General features: G+C 40.4%; 2 long non-coding RNA genes across 4 annotated transcripts in view; one reads left to right on the top strand and one right to left on the bottom strand.

Annotated features, from left to right (window-relative positions):
• The window catches only part of LOC106966596 (uncharacterized), a 235,219-nt gene that overhangs the window by 133,679 nt on the left and 77,148 nt on the right, over window positions 1–24,392 (top strand). The gene's annotated exons all lie outside the window — the stretch shown is intronic.
• On the bottom strand, window positions 1,022–9,551 carry LOC128314369 (uncharacterized). Of its 2 annotated transcripts, none has more exons than XR_008295928.1 (4): window positions 9,014–9,551; window positions 5,071–5,193; window positions 4,430–4,639; window positions 1,022–1,350 (listed from the first exon to the last, which is right to left on the bottom strand). It is a non-coding gene; the product is annotated as an uncharacterized LOC128314369 (long non-coding RNA). The 2 variants fall into 2 exon arrangements; XR_008295927.1 differs by having other exon boundaries at window positions 9,466–9,523.

Here is a 24,392-nt window from a genome sequence, read left to right as displayed (position 1 = left end):
ATTTTACTTTTCCCCACACAATTTAACATCAAATCATACACTATCTTTTTATTTCTTCTTCTTTATTTCTTTATTATTATTGTTATTTTTATTTGGCTCAACCCACACTAGAACACAAGCCTGTGAAGGCAAAGACTTGGACTGTTTATCCCCTGACACTAAAATAGTTCCCAGGGTGCCTGGCTGGCTCAGCTGGTTAAGCCTTTGACTCTTGATTTTGGCTCAGGTCATGATCTCACAGTCGTGAGAGAGCCCTGCAGTGGGCTCTGTGCTGGGCATGGAGCCTGCTTGAGACTCTCTCTTTCTCTCTCTCTGCTTCTGCCCCTCCCCTGCTCACATGCACGCTCTCTTACTGTCTCTAAAAAAAAAAAAAAGAAAAGTTTAAAATAGTCCTCAATGCACTGCAAGCATCCCATAAATACTTTGAATAAATTAAACAATGTGTGAGGCACTGAAGCCAAGCCCAAGCCCCAGGTTTCCATCCAGTACCATACCTAGAATCTTTTGTGGAGCCCCTTCCAGTCTGTGGAGCAGATTTTGAGTGGCATAGAACTTTGGTCTAGAGCTCATAACATTTTATTTTATGAGGGCCTCTCAACCACCCTGTGAGGTCAGTAGGGTGCCTACTATTATTCCCCATTTGAAGAGGAGAAAAAAGACTTGGAGAAGATAACGGATTGGTTCATAGTCACCTTGGTGGAGGACAGTAATGTTGTAGAGCTAAGACAGCTCCAAAGGTGCCACACCAGCCTTTCAAACTATTTTGACTACAACTTATAGGAAGGAGTGAATTTAATTTTTTTTTAATGTTTATTTATATTTGAGGGAGAGAGAGACAGAAACAGAGTGTGAGTGAGGGAGGGGCCGACAGAGGGAGACACAGAATCTGAAGCAGGCTCCAGGCTCCGAGCTGTCAGCGCAGAGGCTGACATGGGACTCGAATTCACGAACCATGAGATCATGATGTGAGCCGAAGTCGGATGCTTAACTGACTGAGCCACCCAGGCACCCACAGGAAGGAGTGAATTTTGAATTCCGACCCAGAACACACACACACACACACACACACACCCCTAAAGCAAATGTTTTTACCAAAGAATGCCTTAATGTAATATACTCTGATATTTTTATTCTAATTAATTTAAAACAATTCTAAAAAAAATTCTAATTGCAACCACAGATTGAAAAACAGTCTTCTCTACCATCCATGTTTTCTTGCATAATTTCCCGTCTCATGTCATCTTTTCTCTCCATTTTGAAAATGCAATATGGATTGCCTTCTCCTCCTGCGGGGCTTCCCAGTCTGTACTTGAAGTCAGCCAGTCTGGGGAGCAGGACAGTCCCTCCGTGCTGGAGTCAGAGAACACAAAGCAGTCAGGACACCGGCTGAGAGGAAATTGAAAGCTTTTATGGGGGCAAGGGGGGAGAGAAAATCAAATCTGAACGCCTGGACATTTTGGGCAGGAAACGGTTAAGAGACCACTGGATGCATTGAGCTGCCAAGACCACCGCAATGTTCCTACAAAGATTAGACAGAGAACAGATGTGAAGTAACTAGAGTCCTTCAGAGTAAGATAGCGACGACATAAATTAACCTTGTCTAGGGCCTGACAAAGGGACCACGCGCTTTTTGAAGTCTTAAGAGTGAAGCCATTTTTTATGGACTCTCCAAGGTTATATACCTTCATCCAAGAGAACGAGTTTAATTAGAGCCAGTTGTTTACAGGGAAGGGAAGGGAGCCCAGTGGGGGCTATCAGGGTGACTGCATAGCAAATAAACGAGTGAGCCTGCGAAACAGCTGAGGTTTCCTTGAGTTCTCTCCAGCCGATAAGATTCCCTTCCCCCCTCGAGATTACTTTTGTCTCTTTTCCTGAAACTAGAGAAACAAAGAGGTGAAAACATTCCAGACTCCCGATCCCTCCAGTTTGGCAGGCTTTTTGGTCACAGCTGCCTCTTGTGGTGGTGAGGCTGGGGGTTATTCCACACCCAGCTGCTGGAGCCCGACCCCAGCGATGCCTCACCCAGGCGGCAGGAGCCACGGAACAGCCACCGAGGATCCAGGCCAGCCTGGATGTTGAACCCCCGGCTCCGAGGAAAACCTGGCAATGCAGTTTCCAAAAGAAAAATTCTCTGCTCAGGGGAGGCCCAGCTGGGGTGGATTTGAGCCAGAGATGGCTTTGTTAGGGCTGCATCCCAGAAGAGACAGGATTCCGTGCAGCACCGACAGGGGCCTGAGGATCCAAGGCGTGCCAGGAAGTCCTGATCAAATGTCTACAAGAATCACAGAGACCGGGGTGCCTGGGTGGCTCGGTCGGTTAGGCGTCAGACTCTTGATTTCAGCTCGGGTGGTGATCTCACGGTTTGTGGGTTCGAGTCCCGCTTCGGGCTGTGCTCACAGCACACAGCCTGCTTCGGATCCTCAGTCTCCCTCTCTCCCAGTCCCTCCTCTGCTTGTGCTCTCTCTCTCTCTCTTAAAAATAAATAAACATTAAAAAAAAAAAATCACAAGAGGGCAGGAGCTGTGCCCGGTGGGCAGCAGAGGGGATGCTAGAGTTTGGATCAGGTTCCCCTGAACATGTGGAACACATGGTCACCTGGGGAAGGAACTAGGTGATTAAGTGAGGTTTAGGAGCGGGGAATGGAGGGGGGCAGTTACGAAGCCCCTTATGGAAGACACTGGGCTTATGTGAGTGCCTGGCTGAATGGCACTCACCCCTGGGCTGCAGGGGCCGAGAACTGGTCGGGGCAGACCCGGGTCCCAGAGCCGTGTTTCCCCTGCTGCCAGGCGGCTCTCTCCCGTCTTGCACAGGCTCTCGGCCTTCACGGAGAGACACAGCTTAGCCCAGGGCAGCCCCGGGCTCCTCATAAACTGGCAGAATAGATCCAGGACAGAGAATAGAGAGGCTGACTCCTCGCTCAGGTGGGAGAGCTGTTTCCTCTTTTTCTTTCTTTCCCCCGACGCCAAGTTTACACTTGGAGCTTGGAGTGGGCGGTGTGGGCTCCAAGGACCACGGAAACAAGTCCCTCCCTAGAACACCCCTTCCACACTGCCTGAAATACCATGTATAATTTGAGTTAAACAGTGCTATTTAAACAGGAAAAGACTAGTCCCCAGAGAGATTTGAGAGGCTCTTAATCATTCAAATCCTACTATTCACTTTGCTCATTTTCCTTTTAGCATGAGATTGAGGTCCCTGGAGTTGAAGGGACGGCACACTTTGGGGAGAAGGGACTGAGTTCTGGAGTAAGGGTCATTTCTGGGAAAGGCAATCTAGGACTAAAGTTGTCCACGAGGTCTTTGGTGAGTGTGTGTGTTTGTGGGGGCGGGGAGGGTGGTCAAGAAGCGGATTTGAGGAAAGAAGGGATCTAGGAGGATCCAAAGAAATGGACAAAGAAAGGGCCACCAGAGCTAGACTTTGCTGCAATTTTTTCCTAAGGCTTATCTTGCCTTTACTTGTTCCTTCTGCTCCTAAATCCCCACCCTGAGGAGCTTTAACTTCCCTGAGTGTGAGATACTCTTGCCCAGAGCCTGAGAAGAGCCCTTTCTGCCTCCTGACCCCCAGCCTGAGTCCAGGAGAGACCCTCACCAGCCGTCCTGAGCGGACATTGCAGGGACCACTTTCAATTCCTGTTGATATCTGCCCCTCGCACCTAGCTTATGAATACAGAAGGTACATAATAATTTTGCTCAAAGACTGTTTCCCCCAGTGAGTTGCGTGTGCATGCTCCACACTGCAGGTGGTCTGAGACTTGGTACATTCTGTTCCTTCTTCCTGCAGTGCTCTCCCTTTCCACACTACCAGCAGGTGCCCAACACCCCCCCCCCCACATCGTCCCTCAATTCATAATGCCATGTCCTTTTCTTAGCCTTTTCTGTCTTCATGTGATTTCTCTGTGTAAACACCTAGGGATACATGTATCAGTGTATTTTCATTGGTGATTCCTTTCTTAACCGTATCCACTTGACTTTGACCTTCTCGGCATCGTTTATATCTTATTTCCAGCACATAGCATAGTTCGTGGCATGTAGCAGGTCCTTAGGACCCTTCTGGTAAGTTGATTGGACCTTATACAAAATTACTTCCCAGGGACCTCATCAACATTCCCAGTAGTTTTCCAGCCTATGTATGGCCAGAGAAGTGCTTAGTGGCAGAGAGAAAAACAACACGTGGGGTGGAATATGAGTAGGTCGGTCTACTAATTTCCATTTGTCATGAAGAGCTAACTCCCCTACTCATTAAGTCAAGCTCCCTTAATTTTCCTTCTAAATTCTTTCTGAACTTGGCACCCGAAGAGGCAGGTTGTTCATTTGGCATATGAAGAGCTGACATGCACTTCTGGACCTGCTGAGTAGTGAAGAATTTTCAAAATATAAAAGCGTCTATACAATGATTGCAAATAGAACCCATAAAATAAGCCCCCATCTACTTGTCTGTGATGAAGCTGTGTAGGTGGGAGGCAGACGTGCTGGGTTTTTCTTTCTAGTGGTGCAGGGAAGATCGACGGAGGACCGAAGCATGGGGCGTTCTGACTTCACAGCTGATTGTCTACCTTTGGATAGATCCAGACCCTCATTGCCAACCCTGTCTGAAAGAGCTCCTTGGTTCCCAAGAGCTGAGGTCATTGGTGGGACAATTTCTGCAGAAGAGAGAGACGTGGGTGAAAGGTAGGGTCAGAAGGCGAGTCTTGGCTTACTCACCTTCCTTCCCTCCTTCTGTCACCTTTTCCACCTCCTCTCTCTTTCATTTTTCATTACGAACGGTTTTTAAATTTTTTTTTTTCAACGTTCATTTATTTTTGGGACAGAGAGAGACAGAGCATGAACAGGGGAGGGGCAGAGAGAGAGGGAGACACAGAATCGGAAACAGGCTCCAGGCTCTGAGCCATCAGCCCAGAGCCTGACGCGGGGCTCGAACTCACGGACTGCGAGATCGTGACCTGGCTGAAGTCGGACGCTTAACCGACTGCGCCAGGCCCCCATTATGAACGTTTTCAAATCTACATAAGTTAGTGAGAATGCCGTCGTAAAACCTCCGCCTCTCAGTCACCCAGATTCAATAATTATCAACATTTTGTTCAGCTCCTTGTGTGACCTTCTGATTGCAGTCTTGATTTCTTAAATCTTTTCCAGTTCTAATAAGAGAGGAGCGTGTCTTCATCTCGTTGGCTTCTGCACTAATTGTCTCTCCATTCTGAAAAGTATGTAAGGGGTACATGTGTACTGACACGGCATTGGCAGGGGTGAAAGGTGAGGTGCCTGTGTGCAAGAGACACTTTCATCCCTCTGATTTTTATCAATGTCCCAAGGCCACCCAAAGAACGATACAATCTAAGGTAAAAGTATTGTGCTTGCTGTGCAGATGGGGCTGCAAGACAAGCTCCAGGCTGCTGCTTCCAGCAGGACAATTGCTACTAACCCGCTTATAGAAACTCTGGTATTGCCACCGACAGTGGTGATATTAATGTCCAGCTTCTGGAAGCCAGATATCACGGTCACCTCAGCTTCAAGAGCCGATGTTTTTATTTTGCATTCTCTTAAGATGTCTCTTTAATTGCTTGGGTGCGCAAAAAAGGCTAGCTAATCTTTGTGGTTTTTTGTTTTTTGTTTTTTTACTGTTTTCTTCTGTTTCACCTTCTATCCCTTCCTCTCCCCTCCTTTCCTTTTCTCCTGGGCAAAGAAACTACTGTTAAACACTGACAACCTTTAAAAAGTAGGCTAAGCAATTAAAGTTCTTTAATGTATGGATAGCACTTAAAAATTGACTTTATATTTAGCCTTTGATCTCTCCAGCCATCTCCCTAGTTAAAACACCTCTGCGTAAAGCAACTTGGCATTTTTTATATCGTCTTGATAGCTCATAGTTTTGGTACGTAATGTCAGTGTTCCTTAGAGAGCTGGGCTACAAGAAACATGGGTGGAAGTTATTTAAGCCATTGGAATAGTTTACCGTTTGTAACTTTTGCCAGTCCCTGGAAAAGCTTTGCATTAAAATATCACTGCGTGTGATCTTATGTCTGTTAAATGTTTTACAGTCATCATCAACTCTTTCTCAGACTGAAAACTAAGGCATAGGAGAAAAAAACAGCTTAGCTAACATTGTAATTTAGTGACTATTAAATTTAAAATCAAGTTCACAGAAAAAGGCAGGCGACGATATATATGCGATATATACACATATATATGTGTGTGTATACATATATATATATATATATACACATATATATATATACACACATATATATGTGTATATATATAAACCAAACTCTCGGCCACAAAAGGAGCTGATACATGAGGTGGAGAAAGCCCCTCCATTAATTGAATTGAATGTTCCTAATTTCAAAATTACTGGCTTGAATTTAGGGCTTCACTTTTAATATGTTAAGGGGCAAGTTAAAGTGTGTTTACATTTCTATAACATGTGTTCTACTTTGTCTCAGCTGTGGACTTAACAGAACTTCGGGGAAGTGATGTAAGCTCTCTGGAACCTTGTTCTCATATGTTTAAAGAAAACAGACTGAAATATTTGTATCGTTCTTTTTGCTTGACATGCTGTGCTTTAAAGCCAGGACATCAGGCTGAGTCCGTTTTGTCAGGTGCTGATAACTCCTAACAGGGACGTGTGCATTAAAATCAAATAATTAAGTTGCCTGGAAGCTAAAAGTGTAAACATAGCTGTAAATAAGAAACATGCTTGTTTATCTCTTCTGCTGTGGCTGTTAGCTTAACCTTGAGGTATTGGTACGGATGCACCACACACAAGGGTTTTGGATGGCACACGTAGTGGGAATCTGACCTGCTGCGCCTCACAAAGCAAAAGTACCCGGTGTTCAGCTCTAAAAAAAATCTTGGGAGATTTTTTTCCTTCCTTTCAAATTAATGTTACTTAGGGGAGGTATATGATGTGCCAATTAATATGTGCGTTTTTTCAACAGTTCTGCCTTTGTTTCCTCTTAGAGGAGCTTTGAGGCAAAATGTCAAGTCCTCTGCAGCCAGTCACTTTTCATAACTTCCCTGTTTCTTCCAATGAGTGATATAAGCTCTGTTCTCGAGGCAGGTGCATACCAGTATACCATGTGGCAGCCTCCTGTGTCAGCCCTATCACCAGGCCCTCCAGGAAATGAGGCACTGTGTTTTTCTCAGGAAAAAAAACCCCCACATCAGACAGAAACCCTTGCTCATTACCAAGCTGCTGATTGCCAACCATCAAGGAATTTCACCAAAGAATTAGTAGTGGGGACAGTTGGGGAATATTATCGAGCCTCATGTTAGGAACAGTCCATCACTCATTAATGTATTTTATGAATATTAACTGAGCCCTTACTTTGTGCCAAGAACTGTTCGAGGTGAAGGCCACATACAATAAAAGAAGACAAAAATCACAAAAAATAAAACAAGCAGGAAAAGAATCAAGATGCTTTTGATGGAGCTACACAAATAGCAGGAATTTGGTGACATGGTGAGAGGCTGGCCGGCCATTTTAGAACGCTGACTGTGAGGGGCGCCTGGGTGGCTCAGTCAGTCAAGTGTCCGACTCTTGATTTCGGTGCAGGTTGAAAACACAGTTCTTGGGTTTCAGCTCTGTGTCAGGGCTCTGCACTGACAGTGGGGATCCCGCTTGGGATCCTCTCTGTCTCCCTCTCTCTCTGCCCCTCCACCCCCAATGTAAGTAAATACACATTTAAAAAAAAAAAGAAAGAAAAAGAAAGTTGGCTGGGAATGACCGAGCTGAGGAGGTTGTATTAAAATTGAGGACTGAATGTCAAGAAGGAACCAGACATGCAATGATCAGGAAGCAGAGAATTCAAGCACAGGTCATAGCAAGTGTGAAAGTCTGAAGGGAGGAAGGTGTCTGATGTGTCTGAGGAACAGAAGGGAGGTGGTGCATTTGGAAGGAGGGAGTGTATGGCTTCATAAAGATTATGGATTATGGAGGGCTTCCTAAAGCAGGGTGAGAGGTTTGTATTTTGTTCTCACGATGGTCAAAAATAATCGCAAGGTATCATTTGAATCATTGTTTATGCTTAGGGTTAGTTATGTAGGAAATGGACCATTGAGAGGAAGAGAGGAAGCAGGCCAAGTGAGAGAAAATGTTACATCTGGAAGTAAGTTCAAAGAGGAGTTGCTACTGAGTTAATGTGGGAGTTTAGGAGAAAGAGAAGATGAAGGATAACTTCCAGATCTGGGTTTTGGGTAGTTGATGAAACAAACAGTAATTTATTGTGAGGTGGGAATTGTTGCGGGGTATGTTGCTTCTTAGACAACCAACTAGAGATATGAAGGATGTATCTAGAATCCAGAGGAGGGTCCAAAGACGTCAGTCTGGGATCGTTGCCATAGAGATTTATTTCAAGATGGCTGCATAGAAAAAGAAGGTCCAAGATGAAACCCAAGGCATTCCAAAATGTGGAGATCTACCAGTGGAGGAGGAGGGACTGAGGTAGGGGGAAAGTAAGGGGTCTGTGATCTCACCAAAGACAAGAGAAGAAACAGGATCTTTTCAAGAAAGAGGCCATTGGAAACTCAGGACATCCTGATGCCACCAGAGTTCTTACTGCTATTTCCCCATTAGCTAAATCTTAAGCTTATATCTCAGATAGAAGGCAGGTTTCTATTCCTGTTTTGCTTGTGGACCAGGCCCTCCTTGACTAGTCTTCATTTTTCCATGCTAGAAGTGACAATTCATTTTCTCCAGGCTTAGGAACGACTACTCTTGCCTTGTTTCTGGCCCTCAACCCAACCATCCCACAGGTAAAGCACCCAGCTAGTCTTTCTTTCATGGGGAGGACTTGACAGTTGAGAGGGAGAGCTCAAAGGAGGTCCCAAGTGGGGAGGAGAATGAAGACAGACAAGGGAAGAAGAGTGGGCATATTCAGGGATCACATTCTGCTTTGGGGTAACACCTTTTCACAGATATCTATCTGAAGGCTGGAACCCACAAATACAATGCTCTTTCTGCTATGTCTCAAAGATAGGCACTGAAATAACTCTAAAAAGAATAAAGGAAAACTCACCATTTCTTTGGGAAAAATGAAAGTGTTCAAAGCAAACTGATTCTGCAATCCATAAGCAAGCATGAAAGGAATCAAAATAATGTCTGACAGCCAAAGAACTCGTATGCCTCGCAAAAGCTAAAGGACCACGTTTTATAATCAATCTATCTTCATTAGTTATTGTTTGCCACATAACATATTAGCCAAAAACTTCATGGCTTAATACAAGAGTATATTATCTCACAGTTTCTGTATGTAAGAAATTCAGGAGGAGCTTAGCTAGGGAACTTTGGATCTTGGTCTATCAGGAGGGGGAAGACACAGGATCAGTCAGGACTGAGGTCATCTGAAGGCTTGATTGGGGCTGAAGAAGCCACTTCCAAGATGGTTGCCTCAATGGCTGTTGGCAGGAGGTCTACATTCCTAGCTGTGTGGCAGGGGGTCTCTACATAGGGTTACTTCAGAATACTCACAACATGGCACTGATTTTCCCCAAAGTAGAAAGTAGTCCAAGAGAGAGAACAAAAAGAGGTCGCAATGCCTTTTGTGACTTAATCTTGGAAGTCTAACACCATCATTTCACCACATTCTGTTAATTGGAAATCACTAAAATCAGCCCATATTCAAGGTGAGGGGAATTAGGTTCTACTTCTTGAAGGAAAATTTTGGGAATATCTTTTTAAACTACCACACTGGCTGTCTTTAGAAATTGAAGAAGGGTGAGTTGTGATATCAGATTAAAAAGAATTGGTGAGAAAGGATGGTTGGTCCACATTAGTCTTGCATGAAATGATTAACTACATTTTGTTACTAATTTCATATTCCAGGAATTGGCCATCTCCATAATCAGTCAGTACTGGTTCTAAATGAAAACACTGAAATCTCTATGCATGCCTGATATAAAATAGTATTACACAAAGAAATAAGGTTCCTCTGTAGAATACCTATATTCAGTCACTTGGTCATATAACATGTGATGGTTGCCTTATTCAGCATTCTCTCTCAATAGCGTTCAAAACATTACTTATTATTTTGGACTTCAGGTGCAGGGAGTTGACTTAATCATACCTATCAGCTCATTGCCTTTGGTCATTTCCAACCTACATAAAGAAATTCATTTTCCCCCTTTCTATCTCCACTCACCTATCTTTCTCCTCTGCTCTGTCAGAAGCACTCACTAACTTGCTTCATATATGTTCTTTAATATTACCAAATGATATGTGATGCTATTTTCTATGTGTATGTATTTAACACACATAAATAAAACTGTGGTACTAAAACGAAAATAAAAGGAATTGAAATAGCCTAGGTATTTAGAATGACGTATCAGGATTCGAAACTCTATGTATTTTTAAGGGAATATTGAGAACAAGTGTCCATAAGAATTTCTGGAGAGAAATGAGACCAAAATGGCTAATTTTGCAGCACAGAAGGCCAATCTCCCTCCTCTACTCTGGCAGCAAAAGGAGAAGCAAACAGGCCAAGGGCCATTACTGAGATGAGAAAGAATATTTTGCTTTCTGCCAGACACTGGCCTATAAGGAACTTGCAGTGTCCAGCAATATGGAGAATTAGTGGCCTGACAAGCCTAAAATATGGTCAATAGTAATAAAAGTTAGCTAGAAGAAGCCCAGAATTTGAACTCTGTAGCAAATACGCAGTTCTAATCCTTCCCTTCCCCCTCTCTTTACGATTTAAGACTTGGCAAGAGAAAGGTCACTTGACAATATTTATTAGCTCATTAACTATAAGTGTCTTTGCTGCCATGGGAGATATTTTTTATAACAATTCTATTCTGTTCTACAAACTGTGCTGCAGGTGTCTCTCCATTGTGTAAATGAAATGGTGAGTGCTAGCTCTCTTTTGGCATCCAAGATTCATAACTAAGTATTATTTTTTTTTTTTCCAGCTAGTGAAAGGGAACATGGTCAGACTGAGTCAAGCCTGGCTGACTTACATGAGGCCAACTAGGCAAATGTCAGTGTTGCTGGAACATGGACAGTTATGACTATCTTATTTCCCCTGTTCAGAACCCCCATTCCTGAGAAAAGGGGAAGGGAACAGAATTAACATGCACAAAGTGCCAGATACTGTATCAGGACTTTTACGTACAGTGTTTAATTCTCCCAACAGCTGTATTAAATAGGGGAGAAATTAAATAAGGAAGAAATCTTTGCCACTAATAAAGCAGATGAGGAAACTGAGTATCAGAAAAGTTAATTTGCTCAGTCACACAGCTGTTATGTGGGGAAGCTGGGATTCCAAACTAAGTCCATGCTTTTCAAACGCGTAAACTTCTATGTCTAAAAATATAATACAGTATCCTCAAACATTGCACAATTTCTTGTTTGCTTTCCAGAAGACTGAGCTTAAAGATTCAGTTGCAGCAATAGAATAAAATGTCATTGAACTTTTGATAGAACAAGATTTGTTTTCTTAGAATGAGGAACATTGATTCTTTAAGTAAACCAAAATGTATTTTTCTTTCTCTTTTTTAGAGAGAGAGAACATGAGCAAGGGAGAGGGGCAGGGAGATAGAGAGAGGATCTTAAGCAGACTCCATGCTCAGTGCAGAGCCCCATGTGGAACTGGATCTCATGACACTGGGATCATGACCTGAGCTGAAATCGAGAGCTGGATGCTCATCCAACTGAGCCACCCACGTGACCCCCAAATGTATTTTTCCAATTGATTGTTTTCAAACGTTAAGTCTTACCATAGCTTAGCTCTTATGTTTTTTGGGGGAAAGAGGGATCTAGCCTACCAGCCTTAATTGGTAGGGATGTGATAAGTCATTGACCAAGATGTACCAAAAATTCATTCCTCCATTTTTTTTCCTGCATTCACACAGATTTTCCATTTTCCCCCTACTCTTGGTTTGAGTGACTCCTAATTATTCTCTAAAATGTATCTCACATGCCAACTTTTCTGAGAATATTACCTTTCTTCTCTTAGTACCATATACAATTTTCATTGTGTTGTACAGCTCACTCTGCACTTTTTAGTTTATTTTTATGTATTTATTTATGTATTTATTTATTTAATATAATTTATTGTTAAGTTGCCTAACATACAGTGTATATAGTGTGCTCTTGGTTTTGGGGGTAGATTCCCATGGTTCATCGCTTACATACAACACCGAGTGCTCATCGCAGCCAAGTGCCCTCCTCAATGCCCCTCACCTGTTTTCCCCTGTCCTTCGCCCCGCCCCCATCAACCCTCAGTTTGTTCTCTGTATTTAAGAGTCTCTTATGGTTTGCCTCCCTCCCTCTCTGTTTGTAACTAGTTTGTCTCCCTTCCCTTCCCCCATGGTCTTCTGTTATGTTTCTCAAGTTCCACATATGTCACTCCGCATTTTTTAATTGGTTGATTTGTCCAGCAGCTGGAGTATTAATTCTTCGAATGAAGGGATTCTGCCTCACTTATCTCTGCATTCTCAATACCTAATGGCTGCCATTTAGTGGGTTCTCAAGTTAGTTATTGAATGAATTAACGAGTGAGTGAATGAACGAGTGGTTAATATTAGATAATTTTTCATTAGGTACCTATGCTCTCTAATAATATTTCATATGAAGTCTAATGTTGGGTTCCACTTCTTTGGTGATATTTTTATCCAAAACCCATGGAACAATGACACCAGAACACTGGGGATGAACATATCAAAGACCAAATCAATTTCTCTCCCTTCTCTCTCTCTCCTCTCTCTGTCTCTGTCTCTCTCTCTGTCTCTCTCTCTCACACACACACACATACATACATATACCTTTTCTTAAACCAAGGGATCAGTAGAGCATCCCATTGCTTTGCTATGGGATGAAGGACTTTTGAAGTTCGTTTATGTGGGTCTCATCTGGAGAGGACCTTGCCCCTACATGACATTTATCCATCAATTAGGGTCCTGGCAAACTTTTAAAAAAAAAAGCTGTTTATTGGAAGAGAGATTTGCCAGCATCTGAGAATTGTCCCCTAGTACCTGGAACTGAGAGTTTATATTCTTGTGAGTTGAACAGAAAGTGTTTAGTAGGAGGGCATGATTAACCATGACAGGACAGTTGGTTAAACATTTCATCATTTTTGGCTTCAAAGTTAATGCCTACTTAAAATTAATTCAGTCATTTCAGAAGGTGAGAATACGATATATTTAAATAAAATCATCACAGAATGTTAAAACAGAAAGTCTTTCCAGGGTTTTGAAATAACTTAATTTTACATGATAATTAATTGAATTCTCCCCTTACCCTATTCCATTTGATTAGAATTAGAATCACTTTCTTTTTTTGTAACGAAAGCATTAAGGATCATTTATCTAACTTTTCTCTACTAATAGGGCCTCACAAAATGTTTCTGCTTTCCTTTGCCCTGTCTTGATGATCAAAGAGGGTGTTAGGAGCCCAGCTGAACCGAAAGTAAAATGGCCTGTGACTCAGAACCAGTCCTGAGGTTGGTGGGGATGGTAGCCAAGGGGAGAGGAAATGGGGTGCTAATGACATTAGGGAGAGTGGCTCTCCAGGGGAGAGCATTGATTTTACAGGTTTCGAGAGAATTTATGAGATAATTAATATCGGCAGTTGTGCACATTTTGTACAGGGAGTACTTCAGACAGCAACTAGATAGATGCCAACAGATGTGAAAGTAATAGTCCTTTGGATTTCAAATGCTGTCTACGTCTACATGAGGGGGAATCAAAAGAGTTCTCCTTGTTCAGGGGATGTTCGGTATGAACAACCGCAGTTTTATAAATTACCAGCCATTATTTTTTCCTTCAGAGCGCTCCATAGATTGCCTTTTCGAATTTTTCTTCCTTTCTGAAGCAACGTGCCTTGTAGCCAGAACGACCATATGTCCTACAATTTTGAGAGCAGTTCTGATTTAAAATAATCTATCCTGTCGTATGCCCCCCGCACATTAGATCGTGTGACCAATTTGGGGTTCAGAAAGCATGGTCACCATAGATTCAGCCATTCCAGATGAACAACTGCATTCCAGCAATCTCAGACGATTTGATCATCTAGTGCTTGATGTAGCACCCCCTCCGGCTTGGACCCCATGCGCTATTGTTCCTGAGCAGAAGAAATGAGGAGAAAGAGAAGGGCATCACTCTCTCACAACATTATAGGAATACTATTCTGCGCAATTTTTAAAGTGCAGACAAAAGTAGTTTGTTGTGGTGGTGGTGGTTGTTATTGTTGTTGTTGTTAACTTACACGATGCATATTGTGGAAAAGTTAAAAGCAAGAACGTAGCTGAGCAAAGAAAGGCATCCAGCCCTGTCAATTATCCTAACCACAATTACTTTTTAGTATTTTGATATGCATATATAAAAACATGTTTTTTATATTTGGTTTTTCTTAACCAAAAATGTGGTCCCAATATCATGGACAGTTTTCTCACCATAATTCTCAATTAGCAACGTGTCACATCTTTCTGTATCATTAAACACATATTTACATCATCCTTTTAATCACTGCCTAGTACTCTGTACACATATGCAATAAATTAATTAAAAGTCCTTTGAATGTTATTTTGATGTTTTGCTATAATATACGATACTGAGAAAGGCACGCTTTTCTTCACATCAAATATTTGGGTGGTGATAGGAGACTTTGTCCTCTAGAAGTCTGCAGATCTTCCTGAAAGCTGCCAGGAACAATAGCTTGTTGTAATGCATGCAAGTCTGGTCCTTATATGCCCAAACACATCAGTGACACGCTAATGAATCCTACTTTAATCTTTGCTATCATTTTCCATCGGCTTCTCTTGTGTTTCTCAAGGACTCTCTGGTGTCCAGACCAACTTTCTTGATCATCTCGTTGCCATTATTTTTTTGGCTGGATGTGGCAAGCATTGTTCTGAGGTCAGTCTATGGTTGAGTCTGTCTGGATCACATTTTCGGGTGGTGCATCACACATCATGTCTGCTCCCTGGCTCCGACCAACAAGACTTTAAAGAGATTTTTTAAAAGGCTCAGAAAGTTTCTTGGATATCAAACAGCTCTTATAAAAATAACATTTTTATGACTTAAAATGTAAATGAATCAGAAACATATGGATTAAATTTCCTTTGAAATACCCATGGGTTTAAAAACTGGAGGGAAGAGTGCTTGCAAAATGAGTTAAATTGAGTTTTGCCAAAAATAAAATGCTTGAAAAATTGTTGGGGATGTTTTGCTGATCCCTAGGTGTTCATGGGTTCTCCATTCTCTATCTGAAAAGTACTTAGATTTCAAAATTTGGGTCACTCAATAAAAGGCACTTAGGACTCATCCAATGGGCATTTGGATCTCTAGTCAAAGAAGTGATATCATAAAGTCAATTTTTGATCAGATGTACTTGTAAGATACCTTACTTCTTCAGTATCTCACAGTTTCCTCCACTGGCTGTGAGCATGTGTGAAAGGTGCATCCAAGAGAACTAAGACTATGTTGGTAAGGATTGATAGTATTTATCAAACAAATCCAAATTAACACCCTTCTCTTAAGTTCCCTTTTTCTGTCCGCTCCTCCAGTTCGTCCGTACTCTTCTATCTTGGGGTCAGTATCCATAGAAGCAGAGCTTAAGACAGGGATTCTGGAGTAAGTGACTTCTTGAGGAAGTGCTCTTGGGAGAAACGTGTAATGAAGTGAGGGAAACAGATGAGGCAAGGACAGAAGCTAAGCAAAGACGTGGTTTCAGCTGAAAACCAGCCTCAGCCTGATCTTAGAGGGAATGGCTTAAGGGGAATGAATAGCTTCTTAAGTTGTCTCCCCTTGCGGGCATATCCCACATCAGTCCTTGGAGAGGGGGGACATAACCCCCTGGCAGCTGGGGGAAGGGCAGCTCCAGTCGGCTGAGGACAGTTCTTGAGGGCACATGTCCAGGCAAGAGCGTAACTGTGAGTCCTAATCCACAATATCTACAGCAGTTGGGGGATAGATGCAGTGGGTCCATGAAGGGGATCTGGGCTACGTATCAACAGTGCTACGTACGTACAGTGCACACATCCCTCTTTCTCAGAACCTTGAAGACATCTTTAATTCTTCCCTTTCCTGCTTTCCCCCTATTCAATCAAATTGTTTCCATTTTATTTTCTTGTGGTTTTTCTTGTATTTATCTTCTTTGCCTATTTCTCACTGGAGTCAATTTAGTACTGGCTTTGTTGCCTAATATCTGGATTACCTATCCATTTCCCAGCTAAATTCCCACTTTAGAATATCCCCTAACCTAGATGATCCCACACATTGCTGGATTACTATTCTCCTCCAAATACCATTTTCAAATGCTTAAGAATCAGTTGTATTTCTTAAATATCTATGAGAACATTTCTCAAAATTTTCAGAAGGAAAATACATGAAAATTGTGGTGTTCTCTTTGGAGCTCCATTAAATGCTAACATAGTAACCTTAAAATAATGACTTTTTTTTTCTTGCTGTATCTGATATTATACTGAAGTAGATTATAATATGGAAAAATAAAGCTTGAGAAAAATAATTTGAAAAATATTGAGAGAATCTATCAATCAATCAAGCTAAAATTTTACTTAAATAAAATGATACATAAAGCACTTGGACCAGTGCCTGACAAGAGTAAGTGCACAATAGATACAGGCTAATATCTATTAGTCTCATTACTGGTCTCTCTGGTCACACTTTTGTCATCCTCCAATAGATACTTTAAACAGGAGCAACAGTGGTTATGTTTAAGCTTCCTTGCTTATATCTCTTCCCCACGTGTTTACAGTGAAACCCAATGTTTACCTTGGCCTGTAAACTCGGTTCCAGCCACTTCCTAACACATGCTTCCAGCACATGGGCCTTCCTTCTGTTCCTTAAATGTTAACCTCTTTCCTGTCTCAGGGTCTTTGCAGCTGCTATTTCCTCTACCTGGAAAGGTCTCCTCCCACCCCACCTAGCCCTTGCATGATTGGATCCATTGTTAGGTCTCAGTTTATATATTTGCTTTTTGGAAAGTGTCTTCCTGACTAGCTCATTCATTCATTCATTCTTTCATTCACTCATCCATTCCATAAGTATTTACTGAGCACCTACTCTGTATCAGGCACTATTCTAGTCCTAGAAGAGAAAGAAAAACAACGATCACAGTAAAACGGTTAACAGTTCCTGTCCTCACAGAACTTACATATGAGAAGAGAGAGAGAAAAACAAAATAAGTAAGCAAATGTATGTGTGAGTGTGTGTGTATGAGAAAACAGAGGGGAGAAGATGAATAGAATGATTGCTACTTTTGGTAGAGTGGTCAGAAAAGGCTTCCTTAAAAATTTTAGGGATCTTTATTTAAACAAAGACCTGAAATAGTTCCCCCCATGCCACTGTATATTCTGCATTTCAGTCTCTTGTGTTTTATCCACATAAAAGCTACTTATTAAAATTTGATAATTATTTTTTCCTTCTTTTTGTCTGTTTTCCCCACTAGATTATAAATTTAGTGAGGACACAAACATTCACTATTATAGTTCCAACATGTTACATAGTACCTGATGCATAAAAAGCATTTAGCATATATTTATCCAATGTATATGTGAAGTTGTTTATTATTACTGAACCAAAAGTTAGGAATCAAGAGTTATTCTCAAATGCAATCTATTATATTGGAATGAAATAAAATGCCATATGTGAAAGCACATTTTATGATGACAAAAGCTTACAATTCACAGTGAATTGTAATGAATAATAATTCTGTCTCATACTTTTAGGATAGAGATGGGGCATAAATAAAAGAGGAATACCTTGGTTACCATCTTAGCAGTGATATGTGTTTGCATTCCATCATATTGCAACAGAGAACATAAGCAGAGACATATTCCACCTCTGAACCTCTGATCTGTGTACCTTCCCCACCCCCACCCCATGCAAATATAAAAGAAAGAAAAAGAACACTCACCAAATCTTCCAGGTCTATCTCACTTTTCCCAATACTGCCTAAGTTGTGAGAAGATAAAGATGAAGTATGGACAATGACTCATTAAGATCATTTTGGGTGAGTGGCTGGGAATGAAACCAATCAAATTGCTTGTTCATTTTTGAATAATTAGTCAACAGACTGAATTATAAAATTTTCCACTTGTGTGGAAAATTACTCCTAGATCTGGCAAGAAGCATCCTTTCCCTGGGCTCTGGGCTTCTGAAAACTCCCTTATGCTCTCTAGCTGAGCTCCTCCTGATGGGGCATTCTTGGGGCCAAAAAAGACTTGTTCATGTAGAGACCATACCTTTCCCTTCTAGATTATGCTTTGGTTACTGGAACCTCAGAATTCTTTGTCCAGACACTTTCTGGACCTGTGTAGGCTCTTTACCATGTCCTACTTCCAAAGAGCAGTTTGCAAAGCTTATGTGCCTACCTCTAAACCCAAAGAACCGTAACCGAAGACTGGCTACTGATGGGGAGATCAGTCATGCCTTGTGGTCCAGGATTGCTTGGCTTGAATTTGAATGCCTCAAAGCTCACAGTATTTAAGTGTCTTCATCTATTCTCTTGCCCTGTAAGTGTTAGGGTCAGGCTGTTTACTTCCCAACCTCAGACCAAAAGTCTAATTCCTTCTCTTTTTTCAAGTCTTTCATAGACTAACAGGAGAAACTTTGTGCAATCAGGTCATAACTTGATCTAAAAGTGCTACGTACAGTATCTTTGTGTCCCCCTCAAATTCACATGTTGAATTACTATTTCCCAATGTGATGGAATAACGGACTTTTGGGAAGTAATTAGATCACAAGGGTGGAGCTCACGTGAACAAATTACTGCCCTTATAAGAAGAGACGAGAGATGATTTCTCTCTCCTCTATGTAAGGATATAGCACGAAGGTGGTCATCTGTAGATCAGGAAGAAGGCTCTCACCAGACACCAAATTGGCTAGCACCTTGATCTTACACTTCCCAGCCTCCAGAACTGTGAGAAATAAATGTTTGTTCTTTAAAACCATCTAGCCTATGGTGTTCTATTACAGCAGCATAAACTGACTAAGACAAATGGAGAGATATATCTTAGGAGAAAAACAAAACCATAAAGTACATTCAAAATTTGGAAACCTAAAACGTATGTATCATTGTGCATACTGGCCTGTGGCTAAGCGTACCGACCGTAACAAGGCTTCTGAGGGTGTCACACCCAGTTCTGGGAGAGGTGTGTGGGATGTGCCTAATGGAGGTATCATTTCTTATAAACACCTGCACCTCTGAGATCTGGATTATAGGCCCTTTTCCTAGACTCCATCGTTCTCCCTCTGGGGGAGAGACTTGGGAATTAAAAAATATCCAGCTAACATCCTAATGTTATTCTAAGGAAGGCCAAGAAGACAAATTAGGATATTCTAGGCCAAGAAGTCAAGGGAAGTACAGTATCTTGTAAATTATTCTAATGGATGTATTCAGAGAGAATTGTTATGAATTCATTTAGATTACTGAGGAAAAATGATCTAGCAAATTGAATTCCAGGTGGGGTAGGAAGGTTCACAGTTTGGTCAGTGCTCTGCTAGACACTTGAGGCATGTGTAATATTGTTTTATTTCATGTTTCTTTGATAACTAAGGATGGCAAACATTGTATAATATTATTTACTGATCATGCATATTTCCCCTTTTGTAAACTGTCCATTTTTTTTGGTGCCTCTCTCTATTGCTAGTTTAGAGTATTTATTTATTTGAATAAGGCTTTTGTAATTAAAAAAAAAGTTTCTTTATTTTTGAGGGAGAGAGTGTAAGCAGGGGAGGGGCAGAGAGAGGGGGACAGAGGATCCGAAGCAGGCTCCACAGTGACAGCAGCAAGCCTGATGCGAGGCTCAAACCCATGAACAGTGAGATCATGACCTGAGGTGAAGTTGGATGCTTAACTGACTAAGCCACCCAGGTGCCCCTATAATTTTTTTTTTTTACTTATTTATGTATGTATGTATGTATGTATGTATTTATGTATTTATTTATGTATTTATTTACTTACTTACTTATTTATTTAAGTAAGCTCTATACACAACCACGGGTCTTGAGCTCATGACAGATCAAAAGTCACATGTGAGCTAGACGGGCACCCCTGTTTATCTTTTAATTTTCTATTTTTTTAATGTAAGAGGTTTTATATTTTATAAATTTATAATTTAAATTTTAGCTGATTGTGATTTATCTTGTACAAAGTCTGCTCATTAATTAGGACAAAAATAATCCTTAGCAAAATTTGGTCTTCTAGCCAGTAGTGTGCTGTGTAACTACATTTTTATCTTTTTAAAAAAAAATAAACTTTTTAACCTTGCAGTAATTATAGATACACATTCAGTTGTAAGAAATAATGTAGAGAAATACTATGCACCATCTACCCAGTTTTTACCAATGGTAACATCTTGCAAAACAATACGACAAACAGGATATTGACATTGACACAGTCAAAATGCAGAACATTTTCATCACCAGAGACCTCCCTTAGGTTGCCCTTTTACATCCGTAGCTCCTCTGTCCCACTCATACCCTTCCCACCCCTGACAATCACTAATCTGTTGTTCGTTTCTACAATTTCATCATTTTAAGAATGTTTTATTAGGGGCACCTGTTGAACCTCCGACTCTTGATTTTGGTCCTGACCTCACAGTCATGAGATCAAGCCCTGCAGGGGACTCCTCCCTGGGTTGGGTGTGTAGCCTGTTGAGATTCTCTCTCTCCTCCTCTCTCCCTTTGCTCCTTCTCTGCTCGCTTACGTGTGTGTGTGTGTGATCTCTCTCTCTCTCAAAAAAAGAATGTTTTATTAATGGAATTATTTGGTAGGTAACCTTTGGGGATGAGCTTTTTTCATGCAGCATATATGCTGAAGATTTATTCAAGGTCTGTGTATTAATAGCTTTTTCTTTAAAAAAACACTTTCTAGGGGTGCCTGGGTGGCTCAGTGGGTTAAGCGTCCGACTTCGGCTCAGGTCATGATCTCGCAGTTCGTGAGTTTCAGCCCCTCATTGGGCTCTGTGCTGGAAGCCCAGAGCCTGGAGCCTGCTTCGGATTCTGTGTCTCCCTCTCTCTCTGCCCCTCCCCTGCTCACGCTCTGTCTCTCTCTGTCTTTCAATAATAAATAAAGGTTTAAAAAAAATTTCTAGGTATACAATCATGCAGTTTATTTCTCTGCCTGTATGTCTTTTATTTCCTTTTCTTGCCTTGTTGCCCTGGGTACAGTTTCCAGCACTGTATTGAATCAGAATGGGGAGTGCTGTCATCTGCCTTTTCTCAAGCTCAAAAGGAAACCATTCAGTCCTTCTACCAGAAAGGATAATTTTAGCTAAAGTTTTTTGTAGGTGCTCTTTATCGAGTTGAGGAAGTTTGCCTTTATTCCTATTTTTATGAGAATTTTCATCAGGAATGAGTATTGAATCATGTCAAATGCCTTTTCTTCATTAAGGTGATCATGTGATATTTCTTCTTTAGCTATTAATATTACAGATTACCTGGATTCATTTTTTTATATTGAATCAGTCTTACATCCCTGGAATAAATCTCACTTGGATGTGGTATATAATTCTTATTTGTTGCTGAATTGTAGATGCTAGTATTTTATTAAAGATTTTTGTGTGTCTATATTCATAAGTGATATTGGGCCATAGCTTTGTTTCTCTATACACTGTTTTTTGCCCCAAATATTTTTGTAATTTTTATTTACATTTTGTAAATTTTTTTAATGTTGTTTTTAATTTTATTTTTGAGAGAGAGACAGAGTGCAAGTGGGGGAGGGGCAGAGAGTGAGGGAGACACAGAATGTGAAGCAGGATCCAGGCTCTGAGCTGTCAGCACGAACCGTGAGATCATGACCCGAGCCTAAGTCAGATGCTTAACTGACTGAGCCACCCAGATGCCCCTGTAATTTTTATTTATCTTTTAACTTGATTTTCTAATATATAGAGATTTATATTTTATCAATTTATAAATTTTGGCATCATGTTAATACCAGTTTCACAAAATGAATTGGAAGTGTTCTTTTCTATTTTTTCAGAGTTTGTATAGAATTGCTTGTTAAATATTTATATATTTTGTAGAATTCTCGAAGAAACCATTTGAGCTTGGAGATTTCCTTTTTAGGAATTTTTAAACAGTGAATTCAGTTTTTAAAATACATACTTATAAGGCTGTTCAAATGATATATTTTGGATCAGGAGAGTTGTAGTAATTTTTGTTTTGTTTGTTTTTTTGTCCAAGTTGTCAAATTCCCTTATTATCCTCTTGATGTCTGCAGTATTAATAGTGACAACCCTTATTTCAATTTTGGTGTTGGTAAGTCTTTGTTTTTTCTTTGACAGACTTTTTCAAGGTTTGTCAATTTATTGATCTTTTCAAAGAACCAGATCTTTGTTTCATTCAGTGTTTTATTTCTGGTTTCAATTTCACTGAGATCTGCTCTTACCATCTTTCTTTGGTTTTAATTTCCCTTCTTTTTGGTTCTTGAGGTGGGAGTTTAGATTATTGATATGAGACATCTCCTCTTTTCTAATGTATGCATTTGGGCTATAAATTTCCCTGTTGGTTCTGATTTAGATGTGTCTTACAAATTTTGATGTGTTGTCATTTTCATTCAGTTCCATGTACTCTTTATATTTATTTTGAGACTTCCTCTTTGGCCCATGGATTGCATAAACATCTGCTGTTCACTTTTCAAGCATTTGGAGATGTTCCCATTATTTTGTTACTGATCTCTAGTCTGGTTCTTTGGTAGTTGGAGAACACGTTTGTGGTATTGCAATTCTAAGTGTGTTGAGGTTTGTTTTTTATGGTCCAAGGCCTATTTTGCTATATGTTCTATGAGTACTTGAAAAGGATGTATATTCTGCTGTTGTTGGGTACAATGTTCAATAAATATTAATTAGCTCCTGTTGTCTCATGTTATTGTTGAGTTCCTCCATATTTTTACTGGTTTTTCTGTCCTCTATCGATTGTTGAGTGATGATAATGAATTCTCCAACTATAATGAGTGGATTTGTCTATTTCTCTTTTCAGATCTATCGGTTTTGCATCACGTATTTTCCAACTCTGTTGTTGTCTGCATACTCACTTATGATTGCTACATCTTCTGGGTGAATCGACAATATTGTCATCATATAATGTTTATCCCTGATCTCTGTCTCTGGCAATTGTCTTTGTTCTCAGGTTTACTTTAATATTAGCATAGCCTTTCATGCTTTTTTAAAATTGCTCTCATCGTTTATTTTTTCCTTCTTTTTACTTTGAACCTGACTATATCATTGTTTTTGAAATGAATTCTTTGTAAACAGCATATAGTGTGTCATGTTTTTAATTCACTCTGCCTGTTTTGTCTTTCACCGCTTGCTTTAATTATCACATTATATGTATATAATTAATCATAGTCTACTGGTGTGTCATTTTACCTACTGTCTCATTTTCCTTTACCCTCTCTCATTTTTAATATACTTGTCTTCAATCTTCCCTCTAGATACACTTAGAATCACAACAGTGTTATCATTTTTGCTTTAAACATCACTTATAATTTAGAAAACTCAAGAGAAATTAAACTTATTGTATTTACTCGGAGTTTTCTAACCATGTTCTTTCTTCTTTACTGAAATTCCAAGATCCCTCCCATTGTCATTTCCTTTGTGTTCAGAGAACTTCATTTAACCCTTCTTTCAGGGTAGGTACACTGGTGGCAAATTCTTAATTTTATTTCACCTTTGAATGTCCTTTATTCCTGAAGGATATTTTCCCTGGGTGTAGGATTCTGTAATGACAGTTGATTTCCTTCAGCACTTAAAACATATCATGCTGCTTCCTTGTGATCCCAATGGTTTCTGATGAGAAATCTGCTACCATTCAAGTTGTTTTTCCACTATAGATAGTGTACATTTTTCTTTAGTGTTCAGGAGTTTAATTATGCGGCATCTATGTGAGAATTTCTTTGGTTTATCCTACTTTGGATTCATCAAGTTTCTTGAATATGTGGTTTTAGGTCTCTTGCAAAATGTGAGGAGTTTCAGTCATTATTTCTTTGAATACGTTTTCAACCCCCCCCCCCCCATGCACACCCTTTCTCTTTGCTTTCCAGCAATCCAATGCCACAAATTAGATCTTTTATCATAATTCCACAAATATGAGGTTCTTTTCAGTTTGTCCAGTCTATTTTCACTCTGTTGTTCAGGTTGGATAATTTCTATTGCTCTATCTTCCTATCCATTAGTTCTTTCCTCTGTGGCTTCTGTTCTGCTGGTGAGCCCCTCTACTGAAATCTGCGTTTCAGTTATAACTTTCAGTTCTAAATTTTCTATTTGGTTCTTCTTTATATCTCTTGTTTCTTTTCCAAGACTTTGTGTTTTTTCATTTGTTTCAGGCATCATCATAATTGCCATTACGGCATTTTTACTCATGGCTTCTTTCAGATCTTTGTCAGATCCTAACATGTTTGCCATCTTAGTGTTGGTGTCTAATGATTGCCTTTTTTCA

The sequence above is a fragment of the Acinonyx jubatus genome, chromosome B1 (assembly GCF_027475565.1).
Source record: "Acinonyx jubatus isolate Ajub_Pintada_27869175 chromosome B1, VMU_Ajub_asm_v1.0, whole genome shotgun sequence".
Classification (NCBI taxonomy): Eukaryota; Metazoa; Chordata; class Mammalia; order Carnivora; family Felidae; genus Acinonyx; species Acinonyx jubatus.
This window is presented reverse-complemented; position numbering and strand designations above follow the sequence as displayed.